Source organism: Eschrichtius robustus, chromosome 21 (genome assembly GCF_028021215.1).
Source record: "Eschrichtius robustus isolate mEscRob2 chromosome 21, mEscRob2.pri, whole genome shotgun sequence".
NCBI classification, from domain to species: Eukaryota; Metazoa; Chordata; class Mammalia; order Artiodactyla; family Eschrichtiidae; genus Eschrichtius; species Eschrichtius robustus.
Window position 1 is genome coordinate 9,659,829 of NC_090844.1, and position 16,590 is coordinate 9,676,418.

General features: G+C 39.3%; 1 protein-coding gene across 1 annotated transcript in view; it reads left to right on the forward strand.

The window, feature by feature from the left end:
* Nucleotides 1–16,590, forward strand: part of CSMD1 (CUB and Sushi multiple domains 1) — a 1,889,718-nt gene that overhangs the window by 1,607,899 nt on the left and 265,229 nt on the right. The window lies entirely within an intron of this gene.

The window sequence follows — 16,590 nt, forward strand, 5'->3', positions numbered from 1 at the left end:
TTTTTTTCCCCAGCTTTACTGAAATATAAATGGCACATAACAAGTGTTAGGTGTGCAGCGTGATGATCTGCTACATGTATAAATTGTGAAATGGTAACCGTAAGGTTTGTTTAATGCCACCATCGCCTCACATAATTACTTTTTTGTGTGTGTGGTGAGATCTGCCTATTCCTGATAGAGATTCTTCTGATACCTTTACCTCCCCGACTACGAAGGAGATTTAAGTGCACAATGATGTGTTCATTTAATAACTGCTTTTTTTTTTGTGACAACTAGATTTTGGAAATTCTGTACAAGCTAAGTGGCAGTTATAAAAGCAAGTTCTTGAATCCTGGTTTATAAATAGCAAAGACATACACAAATTTCTCAGAAAGTCGTGGTTGTAACATGTGCAAGCATTGCTGTTTATCTAATAAAATCTACCATGTTATTCCAAGAATAGCATTTATCACATTTTCAGTCTTTATATTCTAGAAGGTCATGTCAAAACAATGTTTGGTTCAGTGAGTAGTTTTAAAACTTATTTACAGTCATGCTGCAAATCAGGAGAAAGTATGGAATAGGGTCCAGAAAATAACCGGCTTGCACGTGAGTCCACACAACAGATTTTTATTTCATTTCAATGAAGATGAAAATTGTGGCAAACATATCTTGCTGCTCTGGTGTCTGCTTGTGTGATACTAGAGTATTAATGTGTAATTTGTAAATAAAGGTTTATGGAGCAAGAAATTGTTCTTAAATTCAGCAGATAAAACTGCTGGGAAAATGTGATTAGTATTATTTGTTTTTCCACAGTTAACTAGTAGGTAATTTTATAAAGGTGTTATAAAATAATAGGCAGTTATTTTGTGAATAAGTCTATTCCCAGAAAAAAATGAGTTGTGTACTTCTAACTTTATTATACCTAGGTTAGATTTATTTTAGTTTGGGGGTTATCACCAGAACACTTCTCCCATGAATCAAGTACTACATAGCAACTCTCACCTGTGAAGAAAAAAAAGATAATTTTTAATAGGCTTCAAACTGATATTTTTAAAAGGTGTATATATTAAGTGACAATTAAACTGTATACTCAGAATTTATTGTGCTATGAAAAGGATGGTATAATAGAGAAAACGGTTTAAAGTCACTGATGTGACTGGCATATGACCATATGCTTATGTGATTGCAATATTGGAAAGCTCCCCTATCAAAATATCAAGCCATCTCCATACATTTTTTTATAAGCTTACACCTTCTTGTAAGAATTCTGAAAATCGCATTTTTACTCTGCTTTTACAAGAAAAGAAAGCCTATAGAATCATGTTGTATATAATACACTTGTCAAAATAGAATGGCTTTCAGTGGAAATATCACAGTGGAAAAGGCAGTCCAACAGAGAGAGAGGCAGTCTGTTAGTCCCTACAAAGAACTCTGTATTTACTGTAAAACAAGGTGGACATTTTACAAAGAGGAAAGCATCTCAGGGAATGGCGAATAAAAAACCAGTTCCCAGTTCCCAATCCAAGCATACAATGCATGGTTTGCCTTAGAAAGTTTTATTTTTATGGATACATTTTTAGATAAACATCCAAATAAATGTTTAATTCTTGTAAAACATCATTAAGAAAATACTTGAGGCCAAACTTGATAGCATTTTTAAGGAGTGAGGCTTAGGGTTGAGTCATTGCTTTACCTGGAGACTGAAACCCCTCCTACCTGTGGCTACCCCACGGGGAGGCTGCCGTAAACACCGGACATGAATCTGCATCCATTTTTCACAGGGAGGAAAAGGCAAAATATTATGATCATTTTAACAAAGGAAAGTGACACAGGTGATGCTTAATCGACTTACTCGGTGTCAAAAGCAAATTCGAGGTAGAGATGGGCATACAGGCCGGGTTGCTTGCCTTCTAACTGGGTATTTTATCATCTTGCTCCCTTCTTAGCATGTATAACATCACAAAGACTAAAATATAAGTGTTTACGGTGTTTTTAAAAAATTCCAGTGAAACCATGAGATGCTTTGCTTCTGTGTCAATGTGAGAGTTGCCTAATTGGTATCGCAGGTCACCCTGGTGACCCACGTCACGGTCCACCAAGCCCTGTGAAAGCCCCTGCATGCCGGTGGGTCTAGGAACCGCTTCTACATAGCTTTTCATCATTTTCTATGAAGTTTAGTTTTGTGGGCTGTTTTTTTTTTATTTTGTAATTCATAATTCTTTATATTTTGTGACAATTTAACAGTTGATACACACTGCTATCTATTTTCCTCTTTCAGAATTAAATATATTTTTGGTCACCAATTCTTTGAGAAGGACAAAAGGACTCAGAGAAGAGTGACATAAATGATTTAATTACAAGGATTAAACTAAAAGCATATGACTTGAGCGTGAAATAAAATGAAGACTGACAGATGATATCACCAAATGCTATAAAATCTTAACATTTTATGGGAAGAGTGATGATAGAATTTTTTCCATTCTTCTTTAGGGGAAATAAAAAGCAATAATTATTGTATTAGTCAAAGTCATAGATACATTGTTTTTGCAAAGAGTCATTCATGGGAAGATAGGAATCTCAGAGAGACTTCGATGTCTTGTCAGAAGGAAAGTGCCGGGTAGTGGATCATGGGTCACGTTATGTCTGATTTTGATTTTTCTTGCATGCATTATAGCATTCTTAATGATTCTTTAAAAGGAAACGACACATGAAATCTATTCAGATTCTAAATTATTATTTTCTCAACTTCATGAATTTTGACATAAGGACATTTGAATGCTATTCAGATTTCTACAGCATCATCAAATAAGAGGTTATTTTGTTGTTGTTTTTGTTTTTGTTTTTTACTAAGTAAACATTCCAGAAAATACTGATATGAAATAATTATGTCTGTCAAATTCCAACACTAGGCAGTTAGCCTGGGGGATATGAAAACATATTAAGGCATCTGGAATATTCAGCTTCACATTTGAGAAGACTTGAGAGTGATACACTTAACACCATTCAGTAACAAACTCCAGGAATGTGCATGCACTGTCAAGTATTTTAACCCGATAGTGAGATGTGAGGTGAAACATACACTTTCCTGAGTCTCTGGAGACGAGGAGCACGAGTCCCGACTCTGTCACCAGCCAGCTGTTAGATTTGTCATACCACAGACCATATTTGTCTTTTGTAAATAAGTAGTTGTTTTTGGACACTCAGTTCTGAAATTCTATGAAAAAAATCAAAGGATATTTTAACTGTTGAAAGGGGTGTGAAAGGTTTCTTGTGGTGATTTTAAGAACGTTTACCCTTTAACGCCCTTAACAATTGGGTAACTGGGGGCTCCGGCATGAAGTGTAAGAGGACCAGAGAGCCACGCCAACATTCCTGGACCCGGTGGCTGCTGTTTAATGAGCCGGGGCAATGGGGAAGGGGGGATTTCATAGTAGGAGAGAGGCAGACTTTATTTATGGATAATGGGACTTTGACATCACTTGATATTTGGTGTTAGGGTTTTAATCTTGCTACAATATATAGCACTGATTGTAGATGCAAATGAAGTTAGAATTTACTTATTGGACATTGTGTGATCTAATTCTGATGTAATGACTGTAAGAACAAGGTGGTAAAGGTAAAAATATAAATGACAGATGTTTTTTAAAACCCTCAGTCTCCAGGACTCAGTGATGAAGTGGATTGTAAATGAGATGAAGAAAGGCATGAGGATGGCTCTGAGGGTTGAGTTTGAACAGATGAGGGAGGTTTCAGTGCTGTTGCGATCGGTAATAAAAACAGTTTGGGACTTAGCTGGAAATTCTAGCAATTCCTAAGAGAGGCTAATGATGTATAATGAGAACTGATGGGATTCCCTCTTTGGAAAAAACGTTTATGGAGAAATGTGACTGTCTACCCTCCATTCTAAGTTTGTTCAGTAATGCTGAATACATTCTGAAATTTTCCTAACTGCATATTTTTAATTGAAAGCTATTTATAAATCCTCCCAAATTTTGTAAAAATCAGTAAAGTATTAAAATTAAAAAGGCATGCATTTATATTCATGATTTTGAAAGCCAGTTCACCGATTTTTTTATATGTGGACAAGCAGTGAATTTTGTATTTTAATAACACTTGGAAATCATTAGAAGCCTAATGGTTTATTTGAATCAAAGGCACTTACTAACAAATTTAGAATTAAAATAAGCATCAATGGATCATAGTAAATAAATATATTCACTGTTTCTATTTTAACTTGTGCGCTTACTTAGGTGATGCAGTAAACAGAATTCACTATTCTATCCCTGTCTTCAAGGAGGTGAGCTTTTAGATGGAAAAATAAACTATATGCACAAGAAAACATCAAAGACTAAAAAACTCACAGCACACCAATCATCAGAAGTTTTGTGGTAGGATTCATAGCAAATCCAGGGAGGATGAAGAGCACTCAGGAGGAATAGCTAGAAGCCCCAGCAGGAATGCTCTGAACTTGACCCTCGAGGATGAGCATGGTTTGGAGGATGAGCAGTACTTGGGCACAATTGGGCAGTCAGCCTGCATGCTGAGGCAGCGGTGGGTGACAGGACATGACAAGATCGTAACTAGATGGGTATTTCCTGGGTCTTGTAGGCGATCCCGCCAGGAAGTCTCTTAGAAGGCCAGGCAGACCCTCAGCAGGAGGTGAGGAAGACAGGCACCAGCAGGTGAGGGTCAGGAGGGAGGTTTTTTGCAAGACATGGGCGAGTGGTTTGGGAGCAGTGGAAAGATGGAATCAGAGATTATCTCCAGGAGTGGGGAGTGTGAGCATCTTTGAGAAGAGTGAGGAGGTAAGAAAGTGATGCCGATTGGGAAGACGGTGCATCCATGGACTTTGTGGGGCTCACAGAATCATCTGGCTGCACACTTGGCTTTCTTATGCGTCTGGGCTTTGCTCCTGAACTCTCTGTGATGCTTAGCGCAGGTGAAGCTTCGCAGCCCCTGTGGCGAAGTCCCAAGGAGCCCGTCCTGTCTCAGCCGTGCTCGGGGCTGCCCCGGAGCTAAGTTAGGTAGCTCGTGTTACTAGTGTCCCAGGAGAGAGCTGGGTGAGCGCACGGTCTCGCAATGACAAGTCACAGTTAGGCTGATGGACGGCAGTCACTCACACAGACAGTCCTTGAAAGAATGAGCTGTAGAAAACGAGGAACAGCATTCTTACCTCCTTCTGCTGTGATGGGCCAGCAGTTGTCTTGTTGCGGCTGTCACGTATTAGGAATTGATACCCTCACCGCATTGCTTGAGGTGGAACATTCTGGCATGTGGTTTGACAATTACATTGTATTTGTTGTAGAATAATAAAAGTAACAACGTGTGAATAATAACAGCAGCAATAAATCCAAGTATTATTGGTAATCCTTTATGTTTATAGAGTGTACTTACGAAGGGCTCAGAGTGTTTTCATAAATCTTTTACTTTTTCTTATAAAAATCTCCACAATATGGGGGCAGAAAGAAAGAAGCATCACTCTGTATAGTGAGCACTTGGAAACTGAAAAGGACAGGCTAAGGGACGTGAATTCGAGGATGGACTGAGTCTAGGACAGTACTTTGCAAGTATTTCCCCCGATCCTGCATCCTCTCCTACTGGTCCTCACGCCCCGGGCCCCTGGCCATCTGATTATGACGTTCTCAGCCTCTCTCCAGTGGGGATCCTTTCATTCATCACTCACTCACCTTCTTCCCCTTGGGGTCTTTAGACATCAGCCAGTAGGGGTGACTTTGCCTTCCTCCCAGACTTTTTTTTTTGTGCCATGAGTAGAAACACAAACTAAAGAGAGGAAAGAACAGTCCTTGGGGAATCAGGACTCTTGTCAAGTGCTGCCTCCAGTATAATCTCTTGAGGATTAGCGTGAGGTTCATTTGGTTGTGGGTAAACTTGACATGTTTCTTGATCCAATGTGGAAAATTTTCTGTGGAAAATAAAATGTAACAGTTATTTTATGAGTGAAGAAAAATGAAGCCCCCCATGGGACATTTCAAAATGATTTTCATTCCTTTTTCGGCTAAATCAAGTGACCCTTCCTTAGCGGATGAGAAGAGACTAGGTACCTCGTCTTCTATAGTTTGTCAGGATGTGTCTTAGATCCCCCGTTCCTGTCTCAGTGAGAACAGCTGGAGGACCCCGGGGTGGGCACATCCGGTGCTGGGGGGAGTTCCTCCCGAGACGGAGACTGAGTAGCGGGAGAGGGAGGGACCGCTTCAAAAGCTGCAGAGGGAACACCCTCTGTAGCGGGAATCGTCATCTTGATTCTGTGCTTATTCAACTGCTTGACGTGTGTGCTTGACTTTCTCTGTGCTGCCACCATTTATTTCGGCTGTGACAAACTCTCCAGTCTGTCTTGCTTAGGATCTTGTGATTTTCTAAGATTATTTCCAGGATTAAGAGAGAGAGCGTAGATGAAAGTGCCTGACACACTGAGTGGTGCAGAGCAGGTGTTCTGTACGTGCTGCTTCCCTCCCCTTCAGGTTCATGTCCATCTTCATGTAGACACACATCTGAAGTCAGGGCCCAGTCTGTTCATTTGGTTCCTAAGCAAATAGTAGACGCTGAGATCCACGGGCGAAAATAGTAAATGAGCATCAGCTTGTATTTCTCTATTAAAGTAAAAAAAAGTATGGTGTCAATCTGGATATTGCTATATAAAAATAAATAAATGCAAACATAGACATCGTAGAGTTTGAGACACTGGACATTAAAATTATATGTTATACTACTAGTAAACGACTGTTTTAAAAATAACTTATTGATGTGTTCCTAATTTTCCTCCTCCAATTTTCCCATCGTTTCATTTAATGGATTTAGTTTTTCTTAAGCGATATGGAAAAAAATCTGAAAGTTTTTCTATGGGTAAAATAATAATATAAGTCAATTTGACAGGAATGCTCAAGTTTCTTTTAAAAAAATCATCATTGAAAGCATCTTATTGTTAAAAATATGCAAATATATTACAATATATTTCAGTTATGGTATTTATGATAGATACACGTAGAAGTTTCTCATTTCCCACCTTGTTCTAGTTATTGGCTCTACTTATATTGATATTTAATTTCATAAGCTATCAAAACCTATATTCAATCTGGTTTTAATTTCTACCCTGTTTTGCTATCAGGTTATATCAAATTATGTAATTATATATTGTAAAGGATTTCAGTTCTTCTTAACTTTGCATTTGGCCCTGAAGATCCTTCAGGACTATAAACTAAAACTTAAAGAATCAACAATAGTTAATCAAATGCTTAAAATAGTTAAGGTACTTTAAGCAACTTGTGATTTTCAAAGTTTAGAATAAAAACATGTTGAGTTTTATTTTTTAGACATATTATCCCTGGACAAAAACAAAGAACACAGACCTTTAAAGAGAAGTTACTTTTTAAATTCTGCTGCAAAAAAGAAAAATGAAAAACTACCACTCTGTCTTGCAGTATGTTCCGACAATAATTGAATTACATTCTTTGTAATTAAATGTGATGTACAGTTGGCTGAACTCATTTCATCGTACTTCAGGGTGTCCCTTTATGTAAATGGATGTCTGTATGCATGTCTGTTTGTTTTTGTCAGTAAAACTGAAAGAAGTGTCCACCTTTGAGCGTAACATGTTGTTTGTGGTCACCCAGTGTCCCTTGGAGAGTACAGGTGGCTCATTTAGAAGCAGCCATATGTTATGTGGGTGGCTGCCTGTGAATGGGCTGCCCTGTACTGGCATCCTGCTTTCACAGAAACCTCAGGAAGCACGGGAGACTCCAGCTCCGTGAGCAGTTCCGCACCTGAAACGTCGATGTTTGTCCATTCCGTTCTCCTTAAGCACTTGTTGGTGTGAGAGTATCGCTGCCGATGGAGCTCTGAGCCCTGAGGGCCAGGCTCTGCCTGCACATGCAACCACAGTGCAGTGTCATGTGCGACGTACCACATAGTAAGTGCCTAACAAGCGTGTGTTCAATTAATGACTGGGTGTCCCTTTAAGATGTATGATATTAACTGTTGTTTTTCTTCCTGTACAGATTGTGAGCTCCTGGTGGGGCAGGACTGAGGTTAATTAACTTTTTATCTTCAGCACCTAGTAGAATGCATGACACACAGTAGGCACTTTATACATGCATGCCAACTAGGTGATTTAATTAATGAGTTAAGGTTGTAGGTCAGAAGACAAGATGCTCCAGATTTATGTTCCTAACTATATTAGTGAAATTACCTCATTTTTTTCACTTTATGCCTATTAACGTACTGAGTTAAAAATTATATTGAGAAATTATACTCTCCAACACATTTTATCCATAGAAAAAGTAATATTACTAGACTAAGCTACTGTTTATAATTTACTACCTTCATCATCAGGTAGAAATCATGATTACAAATACATTTTAGGAGAGGAGTATTAATAGCTTACATTTACAATCAGAGTAGTGCTATTTATGTCAACATGAAAACATTTTTGCTTAAAACTAAAATGTGTAAAGGACATGGATCATCTGAACAGATTCAGTAGTTGTGCCAGACAAACATTAGTATTTATCAGATAACTTGAGGCTCATTCTGTTTGGTGAAAGGAGCCATCCTTATAAAACTTTACAGATGTTCCTGTTAAAAAAATATTCTGTGCATGTCCTACTATTATTAACCTCCAATATAAAAAGAAGTGAATACAACAGAACAGAAATAATTAAGAAAAAGTAGAAAAACTAATAAAGAATAGGGGCCCAGAACAACAGAGAACAGAAATATGCATTTGTTATGATTATGTCCATGTTGACTCATATTTCATGTATTTCTATTGCTTGGATACTCATCACAATCTGTTGTTATTTGTTATTATATCTGATTTCTCTGTTGGACAGTAAGCTCTCTAAGGCCCGGTACCTTCTTGTTCTTGTCCCAAAATTTTGCAAATCTTGTTTGCTTTTAATTATTTCATGGAAGAAGTTGTTGATGAAGGATTTTCTTGTTTTCCTGGATAAATTCACTGGATCTGTAATGAGACAACACCAGTGTTACAAGTTGATGTTGATGCTTCTGGTTTCTGCCTGACATGCAAGCCCTACATCTCTCGTACCAGCTCGTTCCCTCTCTTGTCTTCTCTCTTCACAGACCATCTCTCTGCAGCCTTCAATCACCTCTCAAGCTCCCTCCACCTGACAAAATGTTTGCAAGCTTCATACACACACATCATCTTACCTCATCCACTACCATGTATCCCCAGCTACAACCTACCTTTCAGCACTAAATAAGTATCTTTTTGTTTTCCTGCCTTTTTTTCTCACTCCAGTCCATACTCTATAGGACTACTGATTATCTCTCTGAAGTGCAGATATATTTGCGTGACTTGCTGTGCAGCTGCCCTGGCTTCTCCCGACCCTGTTGCATACTGAGTCGGTCTCAACTCCCTGGGCTCCAATCCAGCCCTTTCCCTTCTTGCCCGTATCCACTCTGTCTTCTCTTCAGTCCTGTTCCCACTCCACCTCCACATGCTTAAAACGAAGCTTCAGCAAATACAGATGCTCCCAGAAATTGTTCCGCACTCCCAAGATACACCACATTCTTCCGAACTCCCATGCATCTGTGAAGACTTTACCTGGAGTTTCTCCCTCTAGTTTTATCACTCCTGACACCGACTAGCCTTCTGGACCAGCTCAGGTCTTATCCCAACACTCCTGCTTCCTTTGGTGCCCCTCTCAACCTTCACAGGAACGTCACTGTAACATCTATTATTTTTAAAATACTTATTTTCCTATCTGTGTAATTAACTAGACTGTGGAAGATAAGGGGCAATGTTTCATTCAGTACTTCTCACAGCATCTCATAAAGCCCCAGAAATGATACTAAATGGGTCTGGAAATTTGGACAGTGCACTGATTATATGTTCTTACCATAGTGTGTGTTAGAACAATATTCACCCTTTGGATGTGTTTAAAAACTGATTCAGAGTAAAATGCCTTCATCCATCCATTTTCGTGCAGATGCCTCATCCTGATCTTGCTCCAAGTTCCCTGAACCATCAGTTTTAAATATCCTCTACACGGACAAATAGGTGTACAGTGTTAAAGATCTGTGAGAAGGTGAATACTACGAATTCTTTCAGGAAGGCTTCTCAGAACTGGTGTTAACAATTGGAACTACTGGGTAGCTCTACTCAAACTCAGAGTGTAGTCAACATTAAAGATTTGTTTTGGAATTATATAATATATTCAGAATTACACAACATTTCAAGATGGACTCCTGGGATTCCTAGCTGTGATTACCTTGCTTTATGATATCTTAGTGACGTGTGTAATAAAAACCAACACCGTTACAGAAAAAATAGGTAACTTCTTTGGTTATGTGATTCTCATTCTGGACTTTTACAGGGTTTTGTTTTGTCTTGTTTTGTTTTTCACTCTGAAGCTCAGAAGTTCGGAGCTCTTTTAAGCTTTTCTGTTTAAAAATTACCACCATCCTGGGACTTCCCTGGTGGCGCAGTGGTTGAGAGTCTGCCTGCCAATGCGGGGGACGCGGGTTCGAGCCCTGGTCTGGGAGGATCCCACATGCCGCGGAGCGGCTGGGCCCGTGAGCCACAATTGCTGAGCCTGCGCGTCTGGAGCCTGTGCTCCGCAACAAGAGAGGCCGCGATAGTGAGAGGCCCGCGCACCGCGATGAAGAGCGGCCCCCGCTCGCCGCAACTAGAGAAAGCCCTCGCACAGAAACGAAGACCCAACACAGCCATGAATAGATAAATAAATAATAAATAAATAAATAACTTTAAAAAAAAAATAAATAAAAATTACCACCATCCTTATGATTAATGCTATTTGGGGAAAATTCAGAGTGTCTTTCCACAGGGGCGGCTGACGTAATCACAAAATAATAGCAGCAGTAATAAAACTTAGCATGTGGGGAAAAGAAATGGATTAAATGGAAAAAAAAAGTAGCTGAACGAAAAAAACAATTTGAAATCAATAACAGACATGGCTAAACAAACAGCACAGATATATAATTTAATAGATAATAAATTAAAAATCAAACACACACACACACACACAAATACTTCACCCAGAATTTCATTCTTAAATAATGAGAGTTGTGTTTAAAAACATGAGTTAATCAAATACTTCATGAAATTCCCTGTTAACGAACTTCTCACGTGAACCACAAAAATTAGTTTTAGCAGTGCTCTCCTCCCGAATACAATTTTTTCTAGGTAACTGCAAATAAAGGAAGTTAATAAAAAGGAATTTTTAAGTATTAGGTACAGTTCTCCTTTTACTGAATGAAAATGAGCTGTCGCTGCTGTTTTTGCACATGGCAACCTTTCTTAGATTACTAACTTTCTATTTTTTTACAAAGAAGTACATTATTCAAGTTGAATTAAGTCTTAGGTAAAGTTATGAGATAATGTTTCTATAAGCATGCAAGGCTTTATCAGTGGTTCATAGGAGAAGATATCAGAGATTCTTAAATGATAGGGATTCTTCATCAGTCGTGTCCTCAAAGCTCACCTGAGCATGAAGGTAATTTCTCAAGAGTCCCTCGGATGGAGGACGAAGAATTCACATGACTGCGACCCTCACGGTTCATCTTGGGTGTATGAAGTGGGTTAAATCTACAGCAGCTTCTTTTCAAACATAAGTGCTTGATTTTGAAGATAAGAAACGGTCCAAACACTTGAGAGTTAAGTGGAAGTCTCTTATAAAACTAATATTTTGTTAGACTTTAAAGAGATATAGGATTTAATCCTTAAAAACATTAAGACTGGGTAATTACCGCAAAAGAGATGGAGTAATAATTTTCATCTGCCTGATGTTGGGAACTTGTTTTGACTAGATCATTTTGTTCAGAGCATCTTTGCTGCTTATGTGACTACGAAGAAATCAGTGGAAAACAGAAAGAACTAGAATTACTAAATAGTTTGAAGCAACAATTGCAATTCTTAATAGGTAATGTTTTGAAACAAATAACTTGATTTAATCTTTTTAACGTTTCTACAGCTTAAAGAAAATACAGAAAATCGGTATTTGTACACTGATTTATGGCAGGCTACTGGCTTCAAGATAAAAAAGGATAACTTCTCTATATTTTTAAACCATTATTCTATAGCAGCCTTAAGAGTGATCATTTTAAAGTCTTTTAGATTCAGGGACTTCCCTGGTAGCGCAGTGGTTAAGAATCCGCCTGCCAGTGCAGGGGACATGGTTTCGATCCCTGGTCCGGGAAGATCCCACGTGCCGCGGAGCAACTAAGCCCATGTGCCACAACTACTGAGCCTGTGCTCTAGAGCCCATGAGCCACAACTACTGAAGCCCACATGCCACAACTACTGAAGCCCACCCACCTAGAGCCGTGCTTCGCAACAAGAGAAGCCACCGCAGTGAGAAGCCTGCACACCACAACGAAGAGTAGCCCCCGCCTGCTGCAACTAGAGTAAAGCCTGCGCTCAACAACAAAGACCCAACGCAGCCAAAAATAAATAAAACAAATAAATTTAAAAAAAATTTTTTTTTAATTTAAAGTCTTTTAGATTCAAGTTACAATGGAAATATCTCTTCTTTGGAGGACTATCTTTGTAGATTTATATATAAATCTAAGAAAATAATTTTTGAGATTTTTTAATAACCACAGAAAAATATTTTTCCTGAAAGGGACACAAAATAACAGCACAGAACTTTATATTGTCATTGAAGAACTCTGCTATTATACATTGATTCAACTTATTTTACCAATGTTTAAAAGCAGCGTTGAAATTTTTAAGAGACAATGATAATATTACACCCTAACCACATAGCAAGCAGAGCTCAATTGAAATGACTGTCATTCATTTCGTGAAGAGAGAGGCTGCAGAGGGGCTGTGTATCTACTGCGTGTGGACGGACTGAGTCCAAGCATCAAACTGGTTCACTGCACAAGCAGCAAGAAACAAATTTGGGGTTTCTAGAGATCCTTCTCTAGTCCTTTCAAGATGTTGATTGAATGCTTCCTCTAGGAATAAATGTCTATGATTCTGCCTGTAACTGTGCATGAATTATTAAACCCTGTCGGAAGTTTTGAGCAAACAAAGCTCCCTTCACTGAGTTGGAAAACTAAACTTGGGAATATCAAAATAATAAATAAAAATAATAAACACTTTTCAAGTTTCTGACAAGAAGAGGAATATATTGCATATAATGACTTTAGGTAGGTCTAGACGCTTCAGGCACTTAGGAATCAAGTGTAGGACTTTTTACAAAATAACATATTTCACGATATTGTCAAGGACTTAACTGATCTTTTGAAAAAACAATAAATGGAATCATAAGAAAAACAGGACAGCTGGTAGTGGGAAGAGTAACTGCCCTTTCAAAAATAGCTTGGCTCATAGCACAGGGAGATCAGCTCAGTGCTTTGTGACCATCTAGAGGGGTGGGATAGGGAGGGTGGGAGGGAGACTCAAGAGGGAGGAGATATGGGGATATATGTATACGTATAGCTGATTCATTTTACTATAAAGCAGAAACTAACACACCATTGTAAAGCAATTATACTCCAATAAAGATGTTAAAAAAAAAATAGCTTGGCTCGACTCTGCATGATGAGGTGTGTTTTAGAAAAAAACAGAATCTTTCAAGATTGAGTGATAGAAAAAGCAATAAAACAGACATTTTTATAATAATTCAACACAAAGTTTAGCAGTCATTTTTATCGGTACATCTTTGTTTACTTGTTCGTTTTTCAATGTTTCTTCCTTCCTTCCTCCTAAAAGGTTTTAATGCAGGTTTTGGGGCAGAGGAAAACGTTTCTTCAAGCTAATTTTAATATAAAATTTGGGGGTTTTAGAACTTTGATAACTTGTTTGATGGAAAACTTTAAAAGCCATGCTCTCTGAACTTAGAGGGAAAGTCTGGATAACCTTTAAGCATGAGTGTTTATCTGTGGAGTGGATGGCTGTAAGCTAATGAGACAGCACGTACATCACCAGGAAAACCGATTTCATTATCTTTCATAGGCATCAATCTCCAGGGAGGACAGTCTTTCATAACAAACTCTTCTGTGTAACCAGGAAGTAATTCACTGTCAGAATAAAAGGTCTCGGACAAGTCAGCTGGACCATTTCTTTGTCCACCCCTTAATCATCCTCAGAAGTTCTGTGTGTTTCAAAGCTTAGTCTTAAAAAATTAGATGGAATGTTGCCGACTTTTCAGAAGTGAGTCTCAGTCTTCACCAAAAACTGAGAAATTATCAATTTCTTTTAAAGTTATTTACATCTAGCTTTCACAGTCTAATCCTGGATTTTAAACATCTCCATTTTCAAAATAGGTATTTATTCAACAAGCATTTTATAAACTTAAAAAATCCAGGTTTCAGGTGCTCCTAGAAAAATCAGAAGCTTGGGTCAGAGGGAGTGTGAATTTCAGCAGGACGGCAGGTCGTCACTGTCTCCTGGGCTGCTGTCCTGCACGGCCTCGCTCTGCATTGGTAAGACCTGCATGGCCCCATTAGCACTTGAGGTTGGCACCTCTCATGTCGGTTCTGCTTCACCCAGGTTTCTGTCCCAGGGGTACAAACAAAAGGGATAGATGTTTGACTCTTTCTGTTCATAATTTTGAGACATGGATTTTGTCTCCTGCATATGTCCAATTTTATGCACCACTGACATTTGATACTCAGATACCTAATTTGACTTCCAAATGGTGAAACAGTTTGAAACATTGGTTATTATTACCATTGTTAGTGGAGCCGTACTCCAGCCATCACTCTCAGCTTGTCATTCTGCTCCAGCCAGCTGTGGCTTCCCGTCCTTGTCACCATGGGCAGTGGTGTTTTCAAAAGCACTGCTCTGATGCTGTCTCTTCCAAGCCCCAAACCAAGTAAAGCAGTAACAACAAAGATTTGCTTCCTCTTTCCGTTCTGTACAAAGAGAAGCTAGGGCTAAATGACCTGCAGTCTGCAGCACGTCAGCAAGGGTGGTGGTTTGTCCTAAGTGAGTTCAGAAGCTTAAAGTCTTCCTTTCCTGGTGGTGCTGGGACTATGCGTCAGACTAGCTTTGTCAGATATTTGCATGAGCCCTGAAACCCTATGTGACTGGGACCCTTCCCCTTAATTCTGATCCCCTTCGTGGCAATTTAAAATATCCTTTTGTTTCGTGCTGAAATTGACATACTGTTACGCACTTTCCTTCTGGGCATCTTTTTTTTAAAAAATATATTTTAAAATTATTTTTAAATTAATTATTTATTTATTTTTGGCTGCATTGGGTCTTCGTTGCTGTGCGAGGGCTTTCTCTAGCTGTGGTGAGCAGGGCCTGCTCTTCATAGCGGTGCGAGGGCCTCTCATTGCGGTGGCTTCTCGTTGTGGAGCACGTGCTCTAAGCACATGGGCTTCAGTAGTTGTGGCATGTGGGCTCAGTAGTTGTGGCTCACGGGCTTAGTTGCTCCGCGGCATGTGGGATCTTCCCAGACCAGGGATTGAACCCGTGTCCCCTGCATTGGCAGGTGGATTATTAACCACTGTGCCACCAGGGAAGTCCCTCCTTCTGGGCATCTTGAATTACAACTATTTGCATTTCTTAAATAGATAAACAGAATTGTTGTAAAGGCACAGTAGGTAAAGACTGACATTTTATAGAAGGAAACTGTAAAGAAGGAAACTTTTCTTGGCAACTGTATGTAGATTACCAAGTGTGTACTCATTTCCCTCCCATGTACAAATCTGAAGAACTCAATCTTGATTATGTAGATATGATGAGGGTAAATGATAGTGTGAATTTAAAGGTATATCTTCCTCAATGGAAAGCACTCAGAATGCAAATTTGACAGGCAGACTTAGCAAAAATCACACGTTCATTTTTTAAAATTTTATTTATTTATTTTTGTGAAAAGGAAAAAGTCAAAGTTAGGTGGAAATAGATGTGATCCCATGTGGTCCCTCAAGTTTCCAGCTCTACTTTTTTAAATGGTCAAAATTTGCATCATGATATGAGGGGAGAGATTTGTTAGTGTAGAACTGTCTTCACAGATGGCCTTAAATTATTGCCTCATGCGAAAGCAATGTACGGTTCTCAGTAACGCAGAAGCTAAATCTTCATTTATATCATCTATTTCTTTGAGTCTCAGAGCTTAGCTTGATGAAGTCATTACCATGATTCATTCTGGGGTTTCTGCTGTACACGGAGGGACTTAGGAGCCTCTCACCCTGGCCCCTGGGACCACAGCAGGTGGGACAGAGAGCCCGGCTCCCATGAGCAGAAAGGACTTGTTAACTTCCCAAGAAGCTTGAGATCTGGGAGTTTTAGAGGAAGTGGGCCTGGAGGCGGGGGCTTGAGTGAGCACAGGCAGTAAAGACCCTGATAAGCACCAGGTGGCGGCGAGGGGTGGCCCTCCTGGAAGGTCCCAGGTGTGACAAAGAGGGGATGTGGACACAGGAAAGGCATACGTGAAGCTCACTGGAGAATCCAGAAGGCTGGCTGGACATATGGATTACCTGTTAACAGTTTGGAACTCTTTGGAATAAAGGTTCTCCGTGTGTTACTGAAAGTGGGGTCTAGCTGCTCGCCACTTGAAGGCTAATCCTCAAGAGGCAAGGTTGGTGGAAAGGAAAGTTTGCTTTATTCCAGAGGCTGGTAACTGGGGGATAAGGTGGACTTGTATCCAAAGG